At 43.3% G+C, this 25,394-nt stretch overlaps 1 pseudogene; it reads right to left on the bottom strand.

The window, feature by feature from the left end:
* LOC117037853 (28S ribosomal protein S10, mitochondrial-like) overlaps positions 1–25,394 on the bottom strand; it is a 38,319-nt pseudogene that overhangs the window by 4,129 nt on the left and 8,796 nt on the right.

Raw genomic sequence — 25,394 nt, 5'->3', positions numbered from 1 at the left:
GAGTGTGAAAGGGGTCACAGCGGTGTCTTAACGAGCTCATTCCCTGTAAGCCAAGTGCCTAGTTTCAACTCGCCCACAATTTCTGACAGTTCTGATGGGGGATCAGCATGGCATTTTCTTCCTGGGTACATGAGTGCCAAGTATCATCCAGTCATCTAGTGTTTTCAAAAGCTGCAGCGAGGAGGCTGAAGTGCTCTGTCTATGGAACACGTCTCAGGTGAAAAGTTGGAAGACCAAGGGCATCACACGGAAGTGGGATTCTTCGGCACACATTTGCTAGGCTGAAGAGGAATGTGTAAGGATGAACTGCACACGAATAAACAACCTGGGGATGTATAAAAATTCAAAGCATTCCAAGAAGGTACTCAAGGGATTCCAGCATCTGACGGGAATTGCAAAAGATCATCTGTAATTTGCTGAGTTAGTCCACATAACTTTGGATCATTTTTGAGATTGAAATTTGCAACCTAGAGGGTGGAATTTAGGTCTATTTATTATTCGCTTTTCAAAGCACCTGTGTCCAAAAATCAATCCCATTTCTACCCGGTGATGGTAAATCGGACAAACGGCTTCACCCTTTTGGGTCCCAAGTGCAACATCTGTAGATTGGAGGTAGCTGTAGTACGAGCCTTAAAGTTACTGTCACAGAATAGGTGACATTATTTATGCAAAGGGCTTGGCAAGTGCCTGTGCTCACATGTCCTACACACGTTAGCTACCAGTTTTGTGATACACCAAAGTGTAGTATTTTGCACAGTAAATAAGGTTTAAATAATTTATAGACGTTCCAGATTTGCAAATCAGTGATTGGCATATGCTCAATAATGTGGCTGATTGTTGTGATTTTGAGCTTCATGCTTATTTGAACAGATTTTAGACCTAAGCTTCCTAAGTACTAGATGCTACAGACTTGTAATTACATAAAGCTAAATATGTGACACGTGGGCTAGCAGTGCTTTCTGTAGTCTCTTCCTATCCATATGTCATTCACAATATGTCTGTCCTGTCTGGTGTTCAGCACGGGGGCGTTTCCAGGACATCAGGAAGTACTGCGAAGAGACGGCATGTATGCCAGTTCTTCCACCATTTCAAAGATGAGGGAGCAGAGAAGGGGAATAGAAAGTCAACTAGCTCTCAATCAGGAATTCCATCCTCTCAAAAGAGACGCAAAACAAAATTGCACTTTTCAAAAGATAAAACAAAGCCCCAGAGGAGCTCTCTTTGCTCAGAGAGCGCTTCTTTCCTCAGCATGGTCATTCACCAGGAAGGCATTTATTTATTAAGTCCTGTGGCCATAGAGGCTAAAATCTACCTGTCTCATGGGGGTCATGCGCTAAAATCCCATAAATCAGAACCGTCTGATTTCTGGCACCAGAAAGCTTGCACGGGTGAGATTCCCGCAAGCGCGGATGTAACAGCTGGGAGGTGCAGGGCCCTTAGGGTACCACCGAGAGGCAGCGGGGCTCTGTTTGGTTCTCTGGGAAGTCTGCTCTCAGGCAGGCGCCAGATGGATCACGCCTTAGCTAAGGTTTTATATGGAACACTTCCTGGTGTCATTGCCCAGGGCTTCTCAGGAGCTTTGACCACAGCGATCTCCAGCTGGGGCTCCTGACAGGAACCCAGAAAGGCTTTTTATCATTTCCATACTGGTGCTGGCAGCTCTGCATTTAAAAAAAAAAAAAAAAAGTCACCTCTTTCAATTACTGTATTTTGGGACCAGAATGTTGAGCATTTCGTAGGTCGGCATTGTGTTCAGAATGTAAATATAAAAGACACTGAGGTAACAGCATCAGTTACACCAGGGTATTTATTGCTTGGAAAGTGATGGAGTCAAATGGCATTGATCCCTGGCGAAACGGGCCGTGACCCTCATCCATCTGCTCAGCCCAAGGCAGAGATCAATACGCTCGTTTCGTGGGGAAGCCCGAGGCCTCCCGTGGGTTTAGACTTCTCGCTTCCTGGGTGCTAATGTGATCAAAGAATAATCGAGGCCAAAACCTCATTTTCCAACCTACTGTAAAAAGTTTTCCCTTCAAAGGAGCACATTCTGATCAAATGTTGTTATTCGGTTTATTTCTTTCATTCTTTGCAATTCAATGGCAGCACAGTTCTATGGATTATATCTTCTGAGACTCCCCGCTGAGTTCAAGTGAAAGCACATTTGCAGACTGGGTGCAAATCTGCTGGTGAAGTATGACTAGGCGTCAGTGAACACTTACGAAGACTGTGTCAAGGCTGTTAGACAAGGCTGTCTGCCCTCCGCTTTGGGCACTGGGGCGTGTGCGTTGCTTTAAGAGATACTCTAAAACCTTATAGATTTGGGTAGTATTTCAACTGTATCTAAAATTACTGATTGTTTTTTTCTTGGACTGAAAAAAAACCAAAAAATTTCAGAAATTTTATTGTGCTGAAATAATTTCATGTTGCTAATGCAGGAGCCTGAGCATCTGAAATATAGCTTGTGCTTCAGCAGTTAAAAAATATACATATGTATATGTATATATTTATTTATTCTCCACATAATTCTGAAAGGACTGTATTGGCCTGAATCAAGGAACTGAAGCATTGAAAGCAGGAGGAAGTGGTGCTCACCCCTCTGTGTGGTAAGGCCACAGCTCATCTGATGCTCCTCCCTGACCTAAGTGGGTGTTAGAAACGCGACTTTTGTAAATGCTGAGACAGCCCGTCTTTCCTACTTACCCATGTGCTTCTCTGTCCTGGGGTGGTTTTCAGTGTTCATAGCAGGGGTTCGAGAAAAGTCACTGTGCAAAAGTGTGTATGTAGTTGAGGAAATAATGTTGGTTAAAGAGCCAAATTCTTTGCAAATAGATTGACAGTGATCTTTGTAAAGTATTTATTATAGAAACCTTTGAAGAAAACAATCACATGTATGTAATATTTGTGTAAATGAATAGCCAGTCCCCAGCAAACAAAGGAGAATCCCAGAAAAAGGCCACATTGCCCGTGATACAGACACCTATGGCATGAGTCGGGCCCTTTTTGAATCGGCATCTATTCCTCTTTTGTGTGCATCGACCTCACGATAACCCCTGACATCTAAAGGTGCCACTCTCCTTGGGGGCAATGCCAGTATCTGACGAGAGCTGTGGCAACGTCTCGCTAGCGGCAGCAGTTAAGTTTTGTACAGTCACCGCAGACGCTGACTGAACCACTGTTCTTAGAAGAAATCTAGGCGGAGGCGCTTGTCAGCCTCTGCTCACAGAGTGTTCATCAGCTGATCAATGCACGGCCGTGCCCTGTGTGACTTTCTGTTTAAAGACGCCTCGTTTAATATACGTCAGGGAGACTTTACTATTGAAGTCACAGGGGACAGCACTGTCACTCGTTCCCCGTGAAGCTTCTCCAACACCCGCGTTCTCCGTATGGCAAGTCCCAGCCTTCTTGTGGCAGGACCACTAGACCCTTCAGTGCTGTACCTGGGCCATTTGAAACAGTGCAATCACCAACAAAACCCTCAAAAATGTGAAAACATGGCTCTAAAGACCCAAAAGGATCCTTGTGTATAGCAGGAGAGCTGAAACCAGCGGCCAGGACCTTGCCTTGGGGGGAAGCGGGCTCTATTCCCCCACCCAATCTTTCTTCAGTTCTTATAGCGGGGCTAGTTATCAAATAATACAACTGACACAGGACCAGGTTAACAGGAGAGAAAAAATTACTACGTGTGCACGGAAAAATCCCGATATGATGCTCAGATCACAAAATGAGGCTCAAAGAAGTGATCACACCGAGCACCTTTTACACTTTTGAGACAAGAAGCAATGAATCCGTGAGGAACTGAGGACAGTGAAAGCCAGCGCTCATCAGCTATGCAGGTCTGCATGTTCCTCAGTGAGGGCTCTAAGCCCGCTTTGGGCCTGGCTCGTACGTGAGCAAAGGCCTTACGGGGTTCATTTACGCACACCTTTTCGACTCTGGGTTTTATAACTTGTGATGAGGCTGGCTCAGTCTTCAGGAGCGGAGGGCACCTGTCATGGAGATTTATTTCTTGCTTTTGGGGAAAGAAGAGACTCAGAGGGCTCTTCCCGCTCCTCCTGCTTCTCGGGTGACCACAGTTCAAAATAGCCAGCGTGCCATTGTGGTGTACTTTGGGGCAGCCTGCCCTGCAGCCCGCCTGACCCCGTGACCTCAGCTAGGCCTGGAGGTGCCAGGGCCTCAAAGTGTGTGCTCTGGGGTCATCCACAAGGAATCCGAAAGCACCTTGATTTGGGGGCACAGATAGATTTTCGTGAGTAGGTAAGTTCACAAATATAGGATTCTTAAATAATGAGGATTGGCTGTAATCGGGTAAATCCTAATAGTTTTTATCCTTACTGTATGGCCCGGTCCTGCGTGGAATGCGCCGTTTTATAGCTGTAATCAGAATCTACAAACAAATGTTTTCGATGCGGCACTGTGTTATAGAAATACAAATCAGAGATTGTAGTAGGTGTTTCTACATGATTCAATTCCAGCTATATTGTCCACTAGCAGTGAGGAAAAAACTACCTTCTTACAAAAATTCTTTGTATTCAACCATACTTTTAGATTACAGCTCTAAGACCTTAGTTTTACTGGAGTCAATATGCACTTAAGGCAATGAAAAACTCAACGGAACACGAGATGATTGTTAAAACAATGTGGAAATTGCCAGAACTCTGTATCTTTTACTAAAACAATACATGAGTGCATCTGAAGAACAAATAATGTAAGAAGGCGGTTTTACACAGTTAAGTTGCTGCTCCATGTCTGATCAGATCGATAGTAACCAAGAGTTGCTCCCGTCTGTTTAGTGGCCGATGAGTGATCGCTGGTGTGAATTCACTTCCGAGGGGGTAGGTACTGGGAGTTGAAAGACCGTTTGTGAGAGACCTCAGTGCATGCTGCAAGTTGGCCCTGAGCAAGCTGAGCTGAACAAGGGCAGGATGCATGTCGGTTGTTGTCAGAGCAACGTTAAAGTACCTTGGTGAGTAGGACCCGAGTTCTGTTCAATATTCACGTCAACATAAAGATCCTTACCCGTGGAAGTTACTCATTAGACTAAAGTTTTACCAGTGACTTACAAGATACGAAGTGTTACCCGTGGATTCAGACGTGGGATGCTGTAGACATTACTAATTATTACTAAGCCAAGAATTATATATAAGCAGCCCTCTTTTTTGTGGTTTGGGTGAAGAGGGTTTTTTAAATTAACTTAATCATAAATACTTAACAGATACATATTATACAGTCTAAATTGATCCAATTTCAAAATTTTAAATGCAAAATTTACATAACAAAAGTTACAATACAAACAACACATTTTAAAACAAAAAATATTTAGCAGTTGCTCTTAGATCTTATAACAATTTGGAGATACAGCTATTGGTTTCATAGAACCTGCAAATGCCAGCTGAGTAGTTAAAGGATTTCCATTTTTCATGATAATAATTTAAATGTAATTTAGACATAAACTGTATATAGTAAATATGTGTAAAGGATCATCTAAGCTATATTATTGGAAATAATTCCCATTTTAAAATGCTACAACAGCAAAGCCTATATAACATATTATGCAACAAAAAATGTCAGAAATAAATGTCTGTGATCTTTTGGGGGAGGAGAAAAATATTAAATTATCCAGAAAGAGAGTCTTTCTTTTGCAGGGAGATGGGATCGGAGAGTCATGTGTGTCTGAACGTGAGCTCTCCTCCGAACCTAATTCTGGCGAGATGAGCCATCACAAATAACCTGCCTCACGAGCGCGTCTCTCAGCTGCCACAGACTGAGCATCTGTCTGTTATTTGGGAAAAAGAGCTACTTTAAAATTTTTCAGGATTTTCACATCTATGGAGTGCACTTCCGAGCTTTGCCCCCGACGGCTGCCCGTGGCCATTTGCAGGGACCCTGCCGTTCTGTGCCTCGCCCCACTGTCCCGGCTGGCCATGGCATCACCGCGTCCCGTCTTGGCAGAGACAGAAAAACCTTCTCAGCCCCTCCTCGCTCCCTCATCAGCGGATGGCAAGATGAGGCTCAGATTCAGATTGCCCAAAATGAAGAAAGTTCCGAGATTCTTAACCAATTAAAATAGAATTAATTTTAAAAGGGATTTACTTTTGAGTTGTTAGAAATAATAAGTCAAGGGGAAAATTTCAAAGCCACAGAAAACACAACTGGACAATAGGAGAATGAGTTGTGGCATTTTTATTTTTTTTTTTAAAGAAGATAATGGGAGCAATATAGTAATATTTACTAAAATATAGATTAAGTCTCGGGGTGTGGCTCATTTTCAGTTGATGGAACATGATGGGAGCACCCAGGCTCCCCCCGCTGGACCCACAAGCTCTCACAGGTACCCCTCGGGGGTGACTGTTTACTTGCCGTTCATACATTTTTTATATTTTGTTGATAGGTTCTCAGAATAACGTAATCTTATAGCTCTAAGGGACTATTTAGAGATGTGCTTAGAAGAACTCTTGTAATCTAGAAGTAAAACTAAATGAAAGACTCATGTATGCGAGTTAAACCCCAGATTGAGTGATGTCACCGTAGCGGCTTGAAGGGCCTTGTTTCTCTCAGGTGCACATGGTGTGTTTTCTTCCGCTGCACATGGAGCACCTCTTGTCTGTTTTAGTTTTCGTCTTATTAGACACTAATCATGTTGATATAATTCTCAGTATCTCAATAGCTTTAAGAAAATATCCACGTTCTTCTGGAGTAAATCCCGAGGGAACAGTGGAAGTGGCAAAGGGAGCTGTTAGAAGCTCAGGTCAGAATTCTAGAACTCAGGATTCGGATGTGCTTCGCCTGTGCAGATAGATCCTGAAGGCAGATATTATCACGGAAAGCAAGTTTGAAGGTCAGGATTATCTAAACACAAAGGTCGCTTGACTTGACCAGCGGCTCAGTGTCTCGAGTGGAGAGAAGTCAGCAGGATAACGGTAGTGTGTCCTTTGGGAATCTTTGTCTTTACTCATTTCCTCGCTGACATGTCATTTTGCATACGTCACAATAAATTAGCTACAAGGTGAAGTGAACAACATATTATCAGCAATCACCTACATTTCTTTTAGGCATGTAGTTTACTCAGCACTAATGAGCAAAAGAGAAACTAAAGTAAAGGAGCATTTCAGCAAAAATGTATATAATTATTTCCTAGCACTAGTAAAGGAAAAAAATGTTTCTCTGGGTCCTTCCTGCCTTCCTGTTTCTTTTAAAGATAATTAGGTATATTGGATTTCTAGAACGTTTTTCCTGATATCCTTTGTTTGTACAATGCCTTATAGAGTTGACTTCTAGCCAGCAGTATATTTCCAGATTAGTTCCGCATGGAGGTGTTTGAAGAGGTTGCACTTGTGCTGCAGGCTTTTAGCAAGCGATGTGAATGAAAATTATGAGTGATGTCATTAAATGATAACCATTTTCTTTTTTAAAAAAATGTTCTAACAGTAATCTGTGAACCCACCCCGGAGGGTCCGAAGATTGTTGTTAGTTTGTCAGCGCAGAATATTCTCCCTTCCTGGGACACACCTTGTCCCACCATTGAAGAAGCCCATTTTCCTTTGATCACAAGAAATTCAGTAAGGAGGCCATTTCACTGTTCTTTACAGTAGGACCGTGACGCGCAGAATCCACGGCTGAGAGGCCAGGGCTGTGGTGACCGTGCCCTAGTTCAGGGCCGGCAGTCCACGATGTTAAAGCATCGGGGCTGAAAGTCTCTCCAGTCTTCTAGTTGACAGAACACGAACTCGAAAGGAACCACCGGCCTCATGGACATCATAAATGGATGTTCCATGTCAGTGTGTATCTATGGGAAGCTTCCGGTTCCGCATAACAACATCACTTAAACAGTAGGACATACCGACAGTTCAGAAGTTGGGTGGGCTTCACGCTTCTTAGATTCAGCCTCCCGATTCTATCACTAAGGACCCAGACTCCTCCATCTCCGGTCTATACCATTCGATATGCACGTCTTTCCGCTGTCCTTCCCCCATGGTTGTACATCAGAAGACTGCTTGTCTTCTCGGGTATACATCTCTATTTCGCATCCATGGAATAAATCCCCCCTAATTTATCACTGAGCTCGTCACCTGCCAATTGCTGGGAAAACCTGTAATGACTGATGTGGGTTCCTCAGCCAACACCTGGCAGGGTAAACGGCTTTCCGAGGCAGGGACCATCCCTGGCTCGGGAGGCGATTCCCCAAAGTGTGTGCTTTTATCCATGAAGGAAGGCTGGAATGGATGCCGGAGACTTCGGTACTGAAACACGCTCGTTTTAAATATTTAGCGTCCTCCTCTTAATGAACACAAAAGAATCTCAGGAAAAGCTATTTAGGAAAATAAGACTATGAATAAATATGAAAGCGTCGGGGCTCTAAACTTCCTTCATTTTCACAAAAAGCCCCACTTCCCTAATGAGAGATAAGCAATAATGAGGACTAAATCTGTCATTAAAACCTGGTTTAGAACGGTTTTCTTCAGTCTGCATGAGTGCCCTGTGGGTAATTTATTCAGTGGAACTCCTACCACAGAGCCTCCCAGCCACAGGGTCCTGGCTCACCTGCTTCTCCTGACTCATGTCTGGGATCAGGGGGAGTGACATTAGCTCAGGTGTGGGCGGGTGCCCGTTGCACACAGCCGTTCTGTGACCCAGCCGTGGCTCCTCACTGCTGGGCTCGGGGTTGGAACCTGCTCTCACTATAGACTCTGCAGCTGGAGCCCCGCATTGCTCTCTGGGCCAGACACGGACGCCCAAGCGCTGGCCCACTGCTCTGGGCTGGCTGGCTGGCACCAGGCTGGCTCTGAGACCCACAGGGCCCCTGCCATCCGGCTGTGACTCCTGTTGGGCCGTGCATTCATTCGTGTGTCCCCTGTGTCATCAAATAGGCCTCCCATGCTCCCCGCTGGGGGTCTCCCTGGGACCTGCCCCAGGACTGGCCTGGCATCCCGAGTCTGTGGGGAGCCAGCCAAGGGTGTCTGAAGGCCGTTGGAGCTTGTCAGTGAAGGACCCACGACACTGGTGTGGAGTGGACGAGCAGGAGCTCGTTGGGTGAGCTCTGCTGGGACATTAAGTCTGACAGGGACCCAGGGGACTGTGCAGACTCACTGAGAGCGTGGCCCTTAGGAGCCTGGAGATTCCAAGAGCCCACCCTGAGTGACGGAGAAATGTCTGAGTCACTGTGGAGGGTGGTGGGGTGGGATCAGAGGACTCGGGGAGCCACGCGTGTTGGAATGCACCTGAAGTATGGAAAGCCACCGGCCCCACCAGAGGAGTGAGTGCCGGAGAGGTCAGAGGCCGCAGCGGGCACGGTACGTGGGGCACGCGGCCTGAGAGGAAGAGCAGCGGGCCCAAGACGCTCAGGGCCTGGGACCTAGGGCAGGAGAGGTGGTTCTGGAGTCGCCCGGGGGCTGGTGAGAGCCTGCAGCCACAGAGGCCGGGTCACGCTCAGCCCTCGCTGGGCTGCCAGTGTCTGAACAGCAAGGTCGCCAGTGTGTTTTTAAAGCCACTCAGACCCTGATGCATGTTTAGCACAGCAGCTAGGATTCTCCTCACACAGAAAAGCCCCTCAAGGGGCTGCCGTGGCAGAAAGCAATGTACGTGGTGCTGACTTAGAGGTTGGGTACCAGAAAGTGGGGAAATGTGAGAACTCTTTTTGGTAGGAATCCAGTTTTGAAAATCAGATGTTTTATGCAAAAAATGCTAACGAAGAGTCTGTATCTTATTTTGTTAAAAGGGATAAACTATAAAGAATTATGTATTAAATATATATATATTTATACGTACATATACACACACACATATCTCCGTTAGGTGCAGAATTATTGTGCTGTGACCTAGGCCCATGTGATTTCACCTATCCACCTGATAGCAGGTGATCCTTCTGGTCTGCACACTCCCATTTTCCTTCCTAGGGATTTTTGCTGTTACTGTTTGTTTCCTTAGCATCTCTCTTGTATACCTCCATTGTCCCTCACCTGGGCCGACGATATTAACTGTCTTGTTTCTTGCCCCACAAGGTTTCCATCTCCATGTGTATTTGTCCTGTGAGATCATGTTTGAACCTCAGCTTTCCTGAGGAGTAGGCTTTCCTTAAATCATGTATTCATTCCTTGGTTTGCTGAGATAAATGTGGCTCCAGAGTACCTTATTTTTGTGTGATGCATTCACTCTCCTTAAGTGCTTTATTATTTAGTTATTTAGATATCCGTACACCTGAAATGATTTAAACAATTCTTGTCTTTGATTTTTTGGATTTTTGTGTTCTGAAATCTGCCTCCCTTGTGATTAGACTCCTTTATTTGTTATTATCTATGAACATATTTTGGCTCAGATCTGGTTATTTTCGTGTTCTTTTCAGGATCCCAAAAGCGAGAGTTCCTACCATTTCTTTCCCCGAATCCCATTTATTTAGGGGTTTGTCATAAAATGGCAGACTTTTGTATTGATTTGTTTTATTTTGTAGTGATGTACAATCATGCTACTCCTATTTTTCTGCATCTTGTTTTTACTCACTGATATATCTTAGACATATTTAATTCTAAAGTCTTTTAAAGTTGGTACTTTTGAGGTCCTTACATGCCACACGTCCACGTTAAATGCTGGTCAAAATTAAAATCACTCATTAAATTAGAATACGCGGCACCAATAATTATTGGATGCCCCAAAGGAACAGAACTCAGGGTCAAGGAAAAAAATGTACTTTTCCTTGGCAGGTTTTCTGAGCATACACTTTGAATAGAGTTTTCTCTCCTAGGGGCTTTTAAATTTCAGTGCAGAACAATTTTATGAAACTACAGGTGAATCGGTTTAAAATAAACTGGCTGATGTGACAAATTGATCATAATGACACATTGCTCAATATGACAGTTTGGTCAAAAATGAATATGTCTGGTCATTGGCTTCCAATTATTTGTAATTGCGTGCACTATGGAGATGGTTTTGCAATTTTTATGCACCTTTAAGTATTTTCATCCTTTTATCAAAAGTTTGGAGGGAGGAGTAATTTTTTTGTGTGAACCCTGGGAGAGTTTAAAAAATTTTTACATGTTTCTGACCACTTTCTTTCAATATTCTTCTCTAAACACGTCACTGAGTGTGCATGGAGGTCACACGTACTGCTAACATTTCAAACTTGAAAGCAGAAATTGTTTGAAATTGAAGCAGTATGATGACACAGAAGGATAAATGTTATGCCTAAAATGTTGCTGGAAAAACTTACGTTAGAGTAAAATGCATATGCAATGGGAAAAGAGAAAAACATGATTCATATAAAAGAAGTAGACATCATTGACAGAATATGAATTAATTTTAAAATATAAAAAACTTTAGAAAGTGGAAAATGTTATCCAAATGATTTTTAGAGTTTGAAATTTGCCTTTGGACAAATCACCTGGAGCTAGAAATGAAATTAAACATTCATGAACACAAACAAAGCATATGGTTAAAAGAGAATCTTTAAAATATAGAAGGAACAGAAATACAAAAATGCATAGATGGTAAACACCTCTCTGTGCACAAAGGATATATGTGAAAGTACATGGTGTCTGGAAATACCTTTGTCATTTCAACTTGTTCACTCATGGCCTCACAACTGCCTCCAATTTATTTTTTGTATAAATTACTTTGCAGTTAGCCAGTGAGATGCCTAAGTATGCACACACACACAAAGGAAACCTTAAATATATGTTCTGTTTCTGTGGAAGTAACTAGATCTTCTCTACCGTTCACGAACAAAAGGGTTGTGTAAGTTCAAATTCCCATAGGAGGAAGGCGGCTAACATTTGATATGTGATTTGAGGTACTAAAATAGATTTTATTTGTGGCTTATCCGTTGACTTTTATCTTCACAGACAAAGTTACATATCCAATAAAATGAATGTTAATGAAAATTCATTTTATTGGATATGTAGTTTTCAGATCCTGCAACGGACAGATTGAACTCATGTTTCTTCTTGTTTTCCTGTCAGTCATGGCGGCAGCTGTGTCCCCCTTCTGTGTGCTCTTGCTTCCTTCTGTTTTCTGGAAGTGGCAGCGTATCACAGAGCAGGCACAAGACTAATGACAGACTATTCTGGGCAGCATTGACTTGAGGAGACAGCCTGCCATTTCCAAAGAATGCTCCTTTTAGAAACGAGACAAGAAGGAAAAAACCTGTTTAACTCTCTAGAAAATAAGGTGATTTCTTAAAATGAGAGGCAACATTAAGAAAACAATCGTCTTTCCTTAAAAACTAAAATTATTTTCAGAATTTTTTGACTATTTAAATAAAGTTCAATTTCTAAGAGAGGATTGAGAAATAGTTCCTTTCTAAAAAAAAAAAAAAAGTTTTACTTCAAACAAACCAGATATAACATAAAATCCACACTTATTCTTATATGAATCACATTCTTTTAAGTCTCCTAATATCCAAACGTTAAAATTGGGTGTAGAAAAGCAGAGCTCTTGTTATGGGTCCTGTGGCTTTAGTGTCATAAGCTGAGATGGCAGAGAACATTCCATTCCGTAATCAGTAAACATTAACTTAAGAAAACTTTACAGAAAAATGGAACGCAGTTTGACAGCGGATCTCAGAATAGCATCCCTATAATATTAATCAGGCATGGTTAAATACTGCCTAAGGGTACAGCTTGTTCCCACTGTCATCTCCCTGTTATTATACTCAGTTCTCAAGTACTTATAAATCTTCTCTATTGTAGAAAGTATTTTAAGAAAGATAATTCATCACTTTGACTTTCTTGAAGAATCAAATAGGAATGGTGCAATGCAGAATAGTCTTTCTATAAATAAGAAGAAAATTGATAAACTAGAAGAAAGTGAAAAAATAACAATATCACTGGGTAAATCTCAGGCATCTATGGAGGGTTACTGGGTGGAAAGTGTGTGTGTGTGTGTGTGTGTGTGTGTGTGTGTGTGTGTGTACTCTAAGATAGATAGATATAAATAGGTGATGGGGATGACAGATTACAGATAAAGAGATAGGAAGATAGATGATAGAAAGATAGACGGATAGATATAAATACACAATCGGTAGGGATGATAGATGTTAGATATAGAGATAGATGGGTAAATAGATGATAGATATTATAGATGATAGATAGATAGAAATAGATGATAGATAGGGATGATAGATGATAGATATAGAAATAGATGGGTAGATAGAATACATAGACAGATTCTAGAAAATAGATATAATACTCTATATTCTAGCTCCATAGTGACTGAGATCCTTTTTGCTTATTGAAAATCACAAAACAAAAACAGTTGGGATAATAATAGCATTTGCTTATATTAGCAACTTCTCAGGATTCCATAATAGATATATTAACTTGCGCTAGTCCACATTATGAAATAGAGTATTAGAAAAAAACCAAGAAACTCGCACATATACACTCACCATACAATAACCGACAATAAAACAGCATGACTTTTATCATCCTATCTTTATTTTGGTGTTACCGCTTTGTAAAAGCTGAATCTTTTGTGTCTGACTTCCGTCCCTGTACGTTGCGACCCCTTCACTCTCACTATGGAATGTTCCGTTTTATGATTAGACCACAGTTTACTGATAACATCTATTCTTCAAGGATATTTGGGCAGTTTCCATTTTTTGACACTTAGAACCAGGACTACTATAAACACTCGTGTACACGTTAACCCAACTGAGTGGGTTCATTGGCTTCAACTCCGAAGGCACGTTTTTGCCCAAACGGCATTTTGCAGCTTCAGTTTTTTCAAGTGGGATAAAAGCATTTGTGAAGCAATTGGCGTGCGGGACTTACTGAGATTTTTATGATTACCCTGCCCTCTCCCTCCGTCCTTTATTGTGGTCTGGCCTAGGAGTATTTTGAAAACCATTTTAATCAACAGACTCACATTTATCTAGTGGTGTTAAATATTTCACTTAGTTTTTATAAAAGCAGCCATCTTTGTTTCACATTAATAATTTTTTATGTGCTTAATATTTATGGAAACAACGAGGGTTTGAAGCAGGCACAACTGAGTGCTGGTAAACATAAGACTTGTGAGAGCAGACTTGTTTCAAACCCCCACCCTGCTGTGGGCACCATTCGTGGTCCGCTCAGCAGAATGCAGCATAATTGTACATCCAGAAAGTCTGTTATTGCAAAAGACAAGCCTGTTTTGCTTTTTTGAATTTTATTATTTTACTTTATTGTTCTTTTTTTTTTTTTTCAACATATGCTCTTTTGGTAAGCTGCCTATGAAACAAGGTGGCTACAAAGAAAAGAGGGAGCTCCACAGAAGTAGGGGAGAGGAGGGAAAACGTGTATGGACACTTTCCTATCCAGTTATTTATGGCAAACTTTAAATTCCAGGCCACCTTCTGAAGCCATTTATCTTCCTCCTGACCGCTTCTCTCAGCTGTGAGGTGATATAAAGCAAGGAACTCCAGCAGTGTTTTATCAGTGTAACCGAAACAAAAATAACCAGGAAGGTAAATTGCTTCCACGACGAGACCATGAGCTCCCAATCGGTGGCAGAGAAGCTGGCATTGCACATGTTCCCTCTAGTGTAGATGTGATGACCTTACCATCAGCGATGGTGTCTTTTTATTAAACAAATAATAGCTAAAATGTACTGAGCACTTCAAATGGGCCAGGGAACGTTCTACTTACTTCCTTGTTCTGAACTTATTTAATTCCCCCAACAGTGTTTGATGTACTATTATTCTTCACCCCCATTTCACAGATAATGGAACCATAACGAGTTTTAGTCACTTACTCATTGTCACTGAGCTCAGGAGACTGAGCTGGGCTGTCAGTCACGAATCTGGGAGGCAACTCACGGACAGCTGGTCCTGCAGGACGGGGTGATGCTCCCTTGATATTAATCGATGTGAATGGGGGCTGAATGGCTTCCTTCCAAAGGTTGTGCCCGTGTTTAATGTTCAGAACCTTTGGAAGTTACTCCATTTGTAAAAAGCTCTCTGTAGATGGCATTAAGGATCTTGAGATGCGATCGCCCTGGATTATCTGGTTGGGCTCTAAATGCAATGACAAGTGTCTTTATAAGAGACATTCAGAGGAGAAGCTGTGTGAACATGGGGGCAGAGACTGGAGGGACGTGACCCCCACTCAAAGAACGCCCACGGGCACCGGAAGCCAGAAGAGGCAAGGAAACAGGCTCCCAGGAGCCCACAGGCAGAGCCATTGGCTGGCCCTGGCTTTGGGGCTTCTGGCTCAAGAGCTGTGAAAGAATAAGGGTCTCTGTTAATTTGTTACAGTGGCCACAGAAAACATGCAATATAAGAAATAAATAAAAAAAGAACTGAAGAAGCATATTGAGAGGCCAGCACATTTGTATCCATTATAATTAGATTTTTACATAAACTATTTCAAATCTCATTTTCCTAGTGAATAAATATTTTTATCCACCTCTGAGATAGTCACTGATATAAATTTGCATGTTATTTTTAAGAGTTTGTCGTTGTCTATTTTTAATGCAGTAATTTTGTAAAAGAAATACATAAAATCGTCCAAATCAAAGCAAATGTAATAATAATCAGGGTGAACTCTTCTATAAAGATGCTATGCTTTGAGCAGCTCGCTTGGTAACCCCAAGTTAAAAGACTTAGGGTTTCTATCACTTGTCTCAGCTACATTTATTGACTTTTTTCCCTCTAAGTTTTGGAACAATAAAGTGGTATCTAGTGGGAGAGATCAGTGAACCCCTTTCACCTGACACTCAAGCCTATATGAAATCAAACTGTGTGTTTTGCCTCTCTGTGTACCGTATCATTATTTATTGAGAGCAGACATGGTGACCAGGTGACCGGGACTGCTGGGACAGGCTCCAGTGACCTGGTGGTGACTCAGGGCAGGGAGCTCTCTGGTCCCCTGACTAGGACTCAGTCTCACTGAGCCTGTGTCTCTGGGCGGTGAGCCTCACACCTGTTTCTAATTTCTTCCTTCCCCGCTCACGTGGGAGGAGGTGGGTGGGACTTGCTGGGCCTGAGTATTTCCTCCCCCAGGTGAGTCAGGCTCTGATACAAATCCAGCAGGCCCGGCTCAGGTTGGTTTCTCCGGAGCTCAGGCCGCCTTGAGAACAGGGTGCTCCGAGCTGTTTGAAGATGCGCCCTTGCCCCCTGTCCCTGTGGGGTGCTAAGGGGATTTTTCTCTGCTATTTACTGGTCAAGCTCATGGTGGTTAATCTCCAAAACTAGGGGGCCCCTACGACTTGGACTTCCAGCAAATTCCTCAAGTTGAGGTCTGGTTTTTCTGGCAGCCCTGGGTCCAGCGGTGCTTTGTGCACGAGTCTGATCCGGTGAGTTCCTCTCTGTGCCCCTCTGGTGGTCCCCCCAATCTTGGGGGCAGCGGTTCCCTGTTTCCTTGTCTCTCCTGGGGATCCCAGAAGAGCTGTTGGTGTGTCAGTCCCTGAGCTGTTGGCATCCCAGCTCTTGTATATGGGACCAGAGACCAGACTGGTGTTCCTTTTCTCTTCCCTCTGAGAATTTCCGTCTCCGCGTCCATTACCCAGGTGGTCCAGCACGTTGCCTGCTTTCCATCAGAGCCCTTAGCATATTGAGCAGATTTGGTAGAATCCCTGGTCCCGTAAATAATCCCAGTGCCCTGCCATGTCTGTTCTCCCACGGTTCAGTCTCTTCAGCTGAGTTTTTCATCTTGTGACTTCCTGATGAGAGGTGTGTTTGGTGACTTGGGGGAAAGGCAGTGTCATAAAGAGGCCACAGTGATGGAGAGGAATGGGGAACCCTCCTGTGGTCCTAGGACGATCTTAGCCTTTGGGGAACTCTCCCCCTGAACTGTGAGCTTTACCAGGGCCTCTCAGGTGCCCCCTTCCTGGGACAGGGTGGGTGGGTGGGAGTGTGGAGCTGGTCTTTCCTCCCCACATGGAACGTTAGAGCCAGCTGCAGTTGGGTGTCACCGGCCCCAGATGGGTCCAGCTCTGCTCAGACTGTTCTCCGGAGGGCAGGCCTGGTTAGAACCATGGAAGGTTCCAGCACATTTCAAAATGGCTCCTTTCCTTCCCTGTGCGGAAGGAAGTAGTGGCCTTGGCTCTGGTGGTTACTGAGCACCTGGCCAGGCTCCTGGAAGTAAATCTCCCCCATGACTGGGTGCCGAGGAGGTTTGAACTTAGACCTGTCCTCCCTGAGCTCCGGCTCTTCTCAATTCCATTTCAGGTCCTGCCGTCCCCACACGCTCCTGCAGAGTCCCGCCCCTGACGTTCTGCTGCGGTAAGTAGGAGTTTTTCGTGTCTGTCTCGTTTTGGGGCCAGAGTGTTGCCCTGCAGCCTCACTTCTGTACGGATTTAAGAAGATTTGATTTTTTGGTCTGTTCAGCTTTTTACTTGATAGGACAGCTCCTTAAACAAGGAATCAGAAGTCCCCCAAGTTTGACTAATGTCGACACAAATGTAGCCACATAACAAACAACTCAATCAAACTAGGAAAGATTTCTATCATCCTGAACATTCCTTTGTGCTCCCATCCAGTCCACTCCAATGCCCACAACAAAGGCTCCTCTTGTTAGCGCTGGAAGTGAATTTCACCTGTCGTTGGTATTCAGACACGGTCGTTTTTTGGGTTTGGTTTCATTCACTCACTAGGATGGTTTTGAGGTTCACCAGTGTTGTTCCACATCCTAGTATATTGCTCCTCCTTTTTACAGCTGTGTATCATTGTAAGAATACAGGACACGCATTCTTTTTGATGTTGAGAACATCTGGTTGTTTCCATTGCTACATAGTTCAGTTACAGTCAATGTCTGCTGTGGGCATTGTGAGCATTTTTGTGGGCGTATGTCTTAATTCCTCTAGGATAAATGCCTGAAAGTGGGATTTCTAGGTCATATGGTAGCTGCATGTTTAACTTGATAAGAAGCCAAAGACTGTCTTCGTGAATAATTGAACCATCTTATATTCCTAGGAAAGCGTGAAGAGTCCATGCCCTAATCAATTCTTGGTGTCTTTAGTCCTTTGAATTTGAGTTATTCCGGTGTTTCTAAACTGGTGGTTTTGATGTGCATATCGCTCAATATTAATGTTATCCAGGGGGGTTTTACGGGGCCGTTGCCTTTTTATGGATTTGTTAAACTATATTATATATTGTGGATACCATTCCTTAGATATATGTACCGATACATTGTCTTCCTTTTTATTTCTTAAGTATTGCCTTTTGATGAGGGCATGTGTTGAATTTTGATGAAGTCAAGTTTATTGGCCACTCATACTACATTTTGTGTCCTCACTCAGGTGTGTTTGCTGACCCCACGGCCTCAGATGTACTTTTCTGTGTTTTCCCAGAGAATCTGTAGTTCTACCTGCACCTTTTCCGTCTATAATCCATTGTGAGATAATTGTGTGTGGTGCAAGGTATGGATTGGAGTTCAGTTTTTCCCACAGATTGATTCTGTTGTTTCATGTGATCTGCAAGTACACTTTCTTTGTATTCCCTAAATTTGTTTGCCACTTTGGTTGAAAAAGCAAAGTGTGTGATTTCTGGGTTTTCCATTCTGTTCCACTGATATTTTTGTCTAATTTTGTGCGGGTACCACAGTGCCACGAAGAGGACAGCTTTTTAATAAGCATTGAAATATACTAATGCCAATCGTGTACCCTGGTCTTTCTCCTTTTATTGATGGTTTTTCCTGTTCTAGGACCTTGCCCTTTCCACACATGTATCAGAACCTGGTAGCTTACTTTTACCAACAAAAAGCCTGTTGAGATTTTGACTAAATGACATTGACTTTCTGGGCCAGTTAGGTTAGAATAGAATCTATGACGTGTTTGCAGTTCTCACTGTGAAAGCCTGGCAGGCCCAGGCCCACCTGGGAGACCCTGCGGTTTGGCTCCAGGCCACCACAGTAGAGTGGGCATTACAGTAAAGTGAGGCATCACCTTTCTTAAAATCATCTTCATAAATCAGAAACGTCCCCTCATTGAACAACCTAAATTGTCACTGGTTGGGTCCACCAAGGGTTGGCTGTGGGAACCACAGCCTATCTGTTGTCAGCTGAGTTTAAATCCTGTCCTGTGTCACTTTGGAGAGAGGGAGTTGCTAACTGCATACTGAGGGTGAGTGTGTGGTGTCAGGATGATGAGAGGGACCTTCCCTCCGGAGGCCTCCGTGGGAACTGCCTTCTGTGACCAGGACAACGCGCTGTCCGCCAGTTGGCTGGCAGGCCTTGCCACCTGCTGACCCTTATCATGGCGCGGTCTGCCCGGATGTCCCTCAGCATGTGACAGCTCCACGTGCCCTGGGATCCTGATGCTCCATCTATTAACCTGTGCCTGAAGGTTTAGAGCTGATGGATGGTCAGAGGATGTGCCGCCATATTCATCTGACTGATGACCTTTGCAAGTCTTACTGTGAAAGGCTTAGCAATGTAGCCCATGATAGAAATCGCTTGGTATCCTCTCTGTCTCTTCTGAGTTGCCAGTCGGAGCTCTGTGAGGGGCATTGCATGCAAATGGTGGCCCTTCTTACCCCCCATTTGTTCCATAAGCACTTCCTGTTACTTCCCCCACATTGCTCAGATGCCTGTGAGAAGAGATGGAACAGTAAACCACAAATTAAACCCCATGTGGTGGATGGTGTGAAGAAAGTTGAAGTCTGCCTTCCTGAGGGAAGGGGGTCCTGTAGGTGCTTGTATGGGTGTGAGGGTGGGAAGGAAGTGACGAAGGGGTGGGGCTTGTGCTCTGTTGTAGGAAGCACTGGGTGGCTTTACTAAAAGACCAGGCTCTCCTCGATGGGCTAGTGATTCTGAGAAATCCTGATACGTAGACATAATGACATAATTAGACATAATTAGGACAGGCAGGATTATGGTACAGTGGAAAACTGTCCCTTAATCTCCTGGTCGAATGGAATTCTGCTGTCATTGTCTTTGCTCAGACCCAGGCGGGCAGGGTCACCTCTGTCTGGACAACGCTGGGGGTCATGCAGAGTAAAGAGAGAGTGTGGGGAACCCTGGCATGGTCCTGGCATTCTGCTGAGAGGTGGCGTGTGTCACTTCTACTCACAGTCGTCTCATAAAAGCAAGTCACCAAACCAAGCTTGAGGTTTGTGCAGCAGAGAAGTATTAATCCTGCCAAAGACAGGAGGTGGTATTCTTGAGCGAGAGTGTACCAAATAAAGCTTCATGTCGCTGAAGCACTTCAATAATTAACTGTATCGTAGTACTTGCGGTTGCATGGTAATATTGCATATTATTTTTAGGCAGCATATTTTTAGTCCATTTACCAGAGTAGATCTGGTCTCATTCCTATAACTAATAATATATGTATATAATATATATAAGTATGTATAAGTGTGTATGTGGAGACTTAGGAACATTATATGGAATATCTTTTAAAATCTGCCACATAAAAATTACTAATATTAAAGAAACTCATGAAATACCACGGGCTTTCCTATTTTCTCCTCTCAACAGAGACTCTGGATTTAGGTAATTAAAGATCAGATTTGGGAAAGGGGAGTAAAAACTATGGTAATGTAGAGAAAATACAGCAAACAACCCTGGGTATTTTGAATATCTATTATTCTTTTCCAATGTGACGTAGCTGCTGACTTAGGCTGGGCACATGGCTAATGAGGGTGGTGACCCCATTTCTCACACTCCTTTCCCCTCAGATGGGGATAAATGGCAAAATTTTGGCCAAAGATAGGTAACAGGAAGTGTCTCATGGTAGCTTCCAGAAGCTTAAAAAATAAAGGCATCTCCCCCCTTTCTTTTTCTGTATTCCTTAATCCTACTGCCTTCCATGTAGGTTCTTCTCTAAACCATGAAGATAAGAGGTACATGCTGGGGAGGGGGGCCCGGGAGCTGGAGAAACCATGGCTCTTATACACATGTGCCCTACTGCCGTGCCTCTGAACCCACACTTACTGAGAGCAAAATCAACCCCTACTTTCTATGTTAGAACATATCTAAAAGGGGGCAAAGAAACAACCTGTTGTCAGAAATATATGTTACTGTTTTGTAGGGGAAAAATAGTGTCCAAAAATCATATCAAGTGGTCTTCCACTGCTCCCCTTTCTTACGGATAAAAGTAAGAGATTATGAGGTTCCAGGTCCTTTGAGTTTTAACAGCTGAGAAGAGCACTCAGTTGAAGACATTTTCATTGTGACACAGAATTCAAAGGAAAGCCTTTAATTGTCATTTAAAATAGTCTTGGTAGTCATTGGCTTTCTTTGTGTAGATTATTATACATTTGAAGCTTGAATGACAAAGATGAGATAAAGCCCCAATTCACTGCCTGATTGGCAGCCAGTTCTATGGCTCCGAGTCAGGAATCAATAGCCTTACAGTCACTCATGCTATTCAGTTCATCAGGACTGGAAAACAGACAAAAACTACCAAAACCAACTAGCAAATGCCTTAGAATAATAGCCTTCCGGATGATTATATATAGAAATATATTAAAAGTTAGCTTTCTCAATTCGATCCCAAGTGGTATATTTTTATTTGCAGAATGAAATGATGGGGTTTGTGTGAGGCAGGGCCGTCTCCTGACAAGAAATTGTGGTGTTTTGTAAAGTAAAGGGGGAACTAAAAATAAACAGAGATCCCTATAGGGAGACTAGATTTCGTTCCCTTTTCATCCTGATTTCCTTAACACTTCCTTGAAGTTTAGTTTAGCTAAATCAACACTTTTAGCTTTGCTTTTTTTTTCATCTCCTGTAGCCACACACACTGAATTTTCTAGAATGTCTGGTTATACTAGTTTTGGTGAATTAGAGGTTAGTTAATTCTGACTTTAACCAATTATCCTGTGTTCTGAGAATCAAATGATAAGTCTTGACCCTTTTAAATGTATAACTAGTGCCTTGATGGATATTGATGAACAATTCTATGAGTTAGAGCGCAGTGCATTCTTTTCAGCTTTACAATGGTAGCCCCCGGTTATAGTGAAAGATAATTTCAGAATTCCAGATTTAATTGTATTTTGGTGGCATTTCATTCTCTCTCTGTCTCTCTCTGTCTTTCTCTCTCTCTGTCATACACACACCCACCCCCCATGTTTTCCAAGTGTACATACTTGAATTGTGTACTAAAACTTGATCATGCTTGAGGTTAGGAAGCAGGAGCAGCCTTTCATTGCATCTGAGGGAAATTGAGGCCCCCCTCCGCCCCCGCAAAGAGAAAGCCCACGGCTGATTGTGAGAATCCACCTGCACGTGGAGACCCGACGGGCAGGGGCACTGTCTCTCCTTCTCCAGCCCCCTCCTCCTCCTCTCCTCACCCTCTCCCTCCATCTCCGCACCCCTCACCGTCTCCTACACTGTTTTCTTTTTCTCCATCCCTCCCTTTCCTTTTCTTCCTCCTTTTGTTGCTGCTTTTCTTCTGCCCTTTGATCCTCCTTTCCACCTTCTCCTTCTGCTCCTGGTCCCTCCTCCCTCCGCCATTTCCACCATTCCTCCCGCCCCATTTTTTCTTTCTTTGTTTCTAAGAGAAATACAAATACTCTGAGGTTAGGATCTTTTGATGAAAGACATGTTGGTTCTAATAGTTTATGTGACTCAGACCACATGATTCTGACAGTTGCTTTGTTTCTTATTTCTCTCTTAGAAATAAAATGTTGCATGATCAGTGATATGAAATATTTCACTGGCAGAGCACTAAGAGATGGAGATTAGGAAATAAGAAATAGCCAACACCCAAAGCCTTTCACGGCATTTCCTACCATATTTTCATTACTCTGTTCCTAAATACATATTTTTGGCACAAAAATCTTTGTATGTGAAATTATTTCATAAAGCTTGTCCCTTGTGTCTAAATGTGTTTGTTTTTTCCCTCTTGGCTCCAGGCAACTGCTTCATTTTCTGAGGCATAATAGTACGTTCTTTTTATTATTTTTCTTCCCTATAACTTTTTATAAATTTATAGTCAGTCTAACGTTTATTCTACTCTTACTAAATTTTAATAATTTTAACACTTTCTTACTAATACACACACACATTTTCCAATCTCCCTCCACAGGCTAAAACAAATCTGTTGTAAAAAGTAGAAAAACCTCTAAATCCCAGAACTCTTCTTTTTAGCAGATGTTCCCAAAATGCTAAAATATGTTAAAGCACATGTTACAGACTTTAAAAATTGCCTCATCTAAACCATCAATATCGCGAATGAAAGCAAATCACCACTTCAGTGAGGGGAAGGGATTCGCTCAGGATCAAATTATGAGTGTGCAGAGGGGTCACGGCCGGGCCACAGCCTGTGGGAGCCATCATCAGTGCTCCCTGTCATCTGATTCTTAGCACTTGTGTCAATGGCAGGGTCATGTCTTCAGCGGACCGCTAGGATGCGATGAGCGTGGTAGACCAGTAGGCTCACTTGGTCAAGGTGTGCTACAGCATCTTCCTGGGGTGTTTCCCTCTGCTGCAGAGACAGGCAAAAGAAAAATGGTGAGCTCCAAGCTTGTAGCAGAGACTCTAGTGAAAACTAGGTTCTGACAATAAGGTTTGCTCACATACTTGATTTGTGTGCTAAGTGGGGTAAGAGCCAATAGATCATGAGACCCATTTTGAGGGTTCAGATTTCGCAGTAAACTAGCACTGCCAGCTCTGACAGAGCACCCAGTCAGCACAGGTGTCCTGTTCCTGACGCTCAGTGCTCACATAGCACCTTGATGATCCTAAATCCCTGCTTTCAGTACAAAATCCTCTTCCTTCTGAGCACAGTTTAGTCACGCTATTCCAGGCGTGATTCCTGGAGGCAGAGGATGGGAAGTACTCTTCCAGTGCTTTCAATGAATGTAAGTAGCTCACTCTTCTTAAAATAGTTTCAGACATTTTTGTCATCTGCAACTGAGAGTTGCTTGACAGTTGCGTACCAGAAGTGTCGTGATCTTCCGTGGGTACCAGAACTGTCGTGATCCTGGAAGATAAGCCGTGATCTTCCAGGTTTGGGATCTGGAAAATTATTGGATTCTGTTGTGTCCCAGTGAAGTCACGATCCAGTTACTGTTGGAAGGTGGGACACTGGTAGCCTATTGTGCGCTATGGCAGAAGTCACAATGTCAGTAGAAAAGACACACTAATTTATATTAATAATCCTGGGAAATATGTGTGGGGATTAAGTGTTGTGGTGCTAGGTAAGGAAAGGGAAAACATAATTTAGGTGGGGATGATTTTTAATAATATGCACTTACTAATGATTCGGGGTTCAATGTGCAACATTGAGCATGTGGGAGCAATATCATTTGTGTGGCTGTTAAACAGAATCCTGGACTCCGTGATGGCTTACAATGAACGAGTTGAGAAGACAAATAATTCTTAGATAAAGTGGACATTGAAGGACTCAGTAAATTGGTAGAGAGGAGTGGTACAGTGGGTTCAGCAGGAACTGTTGGCGTAAGCACTTCCCAAACTCGTCTTCCAAGAGTTCTCAGAAGTCTTCCTTCAACGAGACATGAGGACACCCGGTGAAAGGAAGTGGTCATGTCCTCAAACAAGGTGCTAGTGGGAGATGGGGTCCCAAATTTCAATGCAGATGCTAAGATGTCGGTAAGGAAGAAGGCAGGCGACAGTGCCTGACTCCAGAGGAAGAGCAAAGACAGTTGGCGGTCAGTGCAGGAGGAGTGCAGTAGTCACAGACCAGCCGTGGAGTCCGAGACTAAAGGGCCATCTTCTAAGGTTTTTTTCATCTGTGTAACACCGTGAACTCTGATGAACCAAGGCTGGTAGTCACAGTGATGGACCGGCTTTGCTGTCACCTAACCCCAGCTTCAGTCGGGTTATGAATTCCATGTCCTTCGGGATGGCCAGGTACTTTGGCAAGAGGACCCTGAGAACACACCCTAAATCTTCCTCCTGATTTGTCACTGAGGCATCCGTGTCTTGTTAAGAAAACGTGCATTTGAGAAAAGGAAATACATAGAACTTTGTGAAGAGAGTAGATGCTAGCTGAGTTAACACAGTTCCTGGTGAGTGAGGACCAGTATAGTGTGTGTGGTTTTGAGTGTTTAGGTGATAAAGTTTTGGCTAAAAATGACTCAAGTTAGTATGGTGTTTCCATGAAACTATTTCCTGTTTAGTTTCTCTCTCCAAGGGAAGAACTCCATCCAGCTTATATTTGAGGAAGGGAGGAACGTGTGATTCTAATGGAGAAAGGAAGTTACAAATACCAGCTACGACCTTGTGACAATGAAAAACCAAGGTGTATAGGAGTGTGAGAGCCATGTGTGTTTCTTCCTCTCTCAAATTGTGTGTGTGTGTGTGTGTGTGTGTGTGTGTGTGTGTGTGTGGAGAGGGAGGGAGGCAGGGAGGGCGCGAGACAGAGAGAGAGAGAGAGAGAGACTGAGAGAGAGAGAAGAGTAAAAGTAAAGAGAGCCAAGGTGTAATATAGAGTCTACACTCTGTGCTGGGTAACGTTCATAAATGGGCCCACAGGCTGGAGATGTCAATATGGAATTATGACTCGAGTATAGGGAAATGAAT

Source organism: Rhinolophus ferrumequinum, chromosome 18 (assembly GCF_004115265.2).
Source record: "Rhinolophus ferrumequinum isolate MPI-CBG mRhiFer1 chromosome 18, mRhiFer1_v1.p, whole genome shotgun sequence".
NCBI classification, from domain to species: domain Eukaryota; kingdom Metazoa; phylum Chordata; class Mammalia; order Chiroptera; family Rhinolophidae; genus Rhinolophus; species Rhinolophus ferrumequinum.
This window is presented reverse-complemented; position numbering and strand designations above follow the sequence as displayed.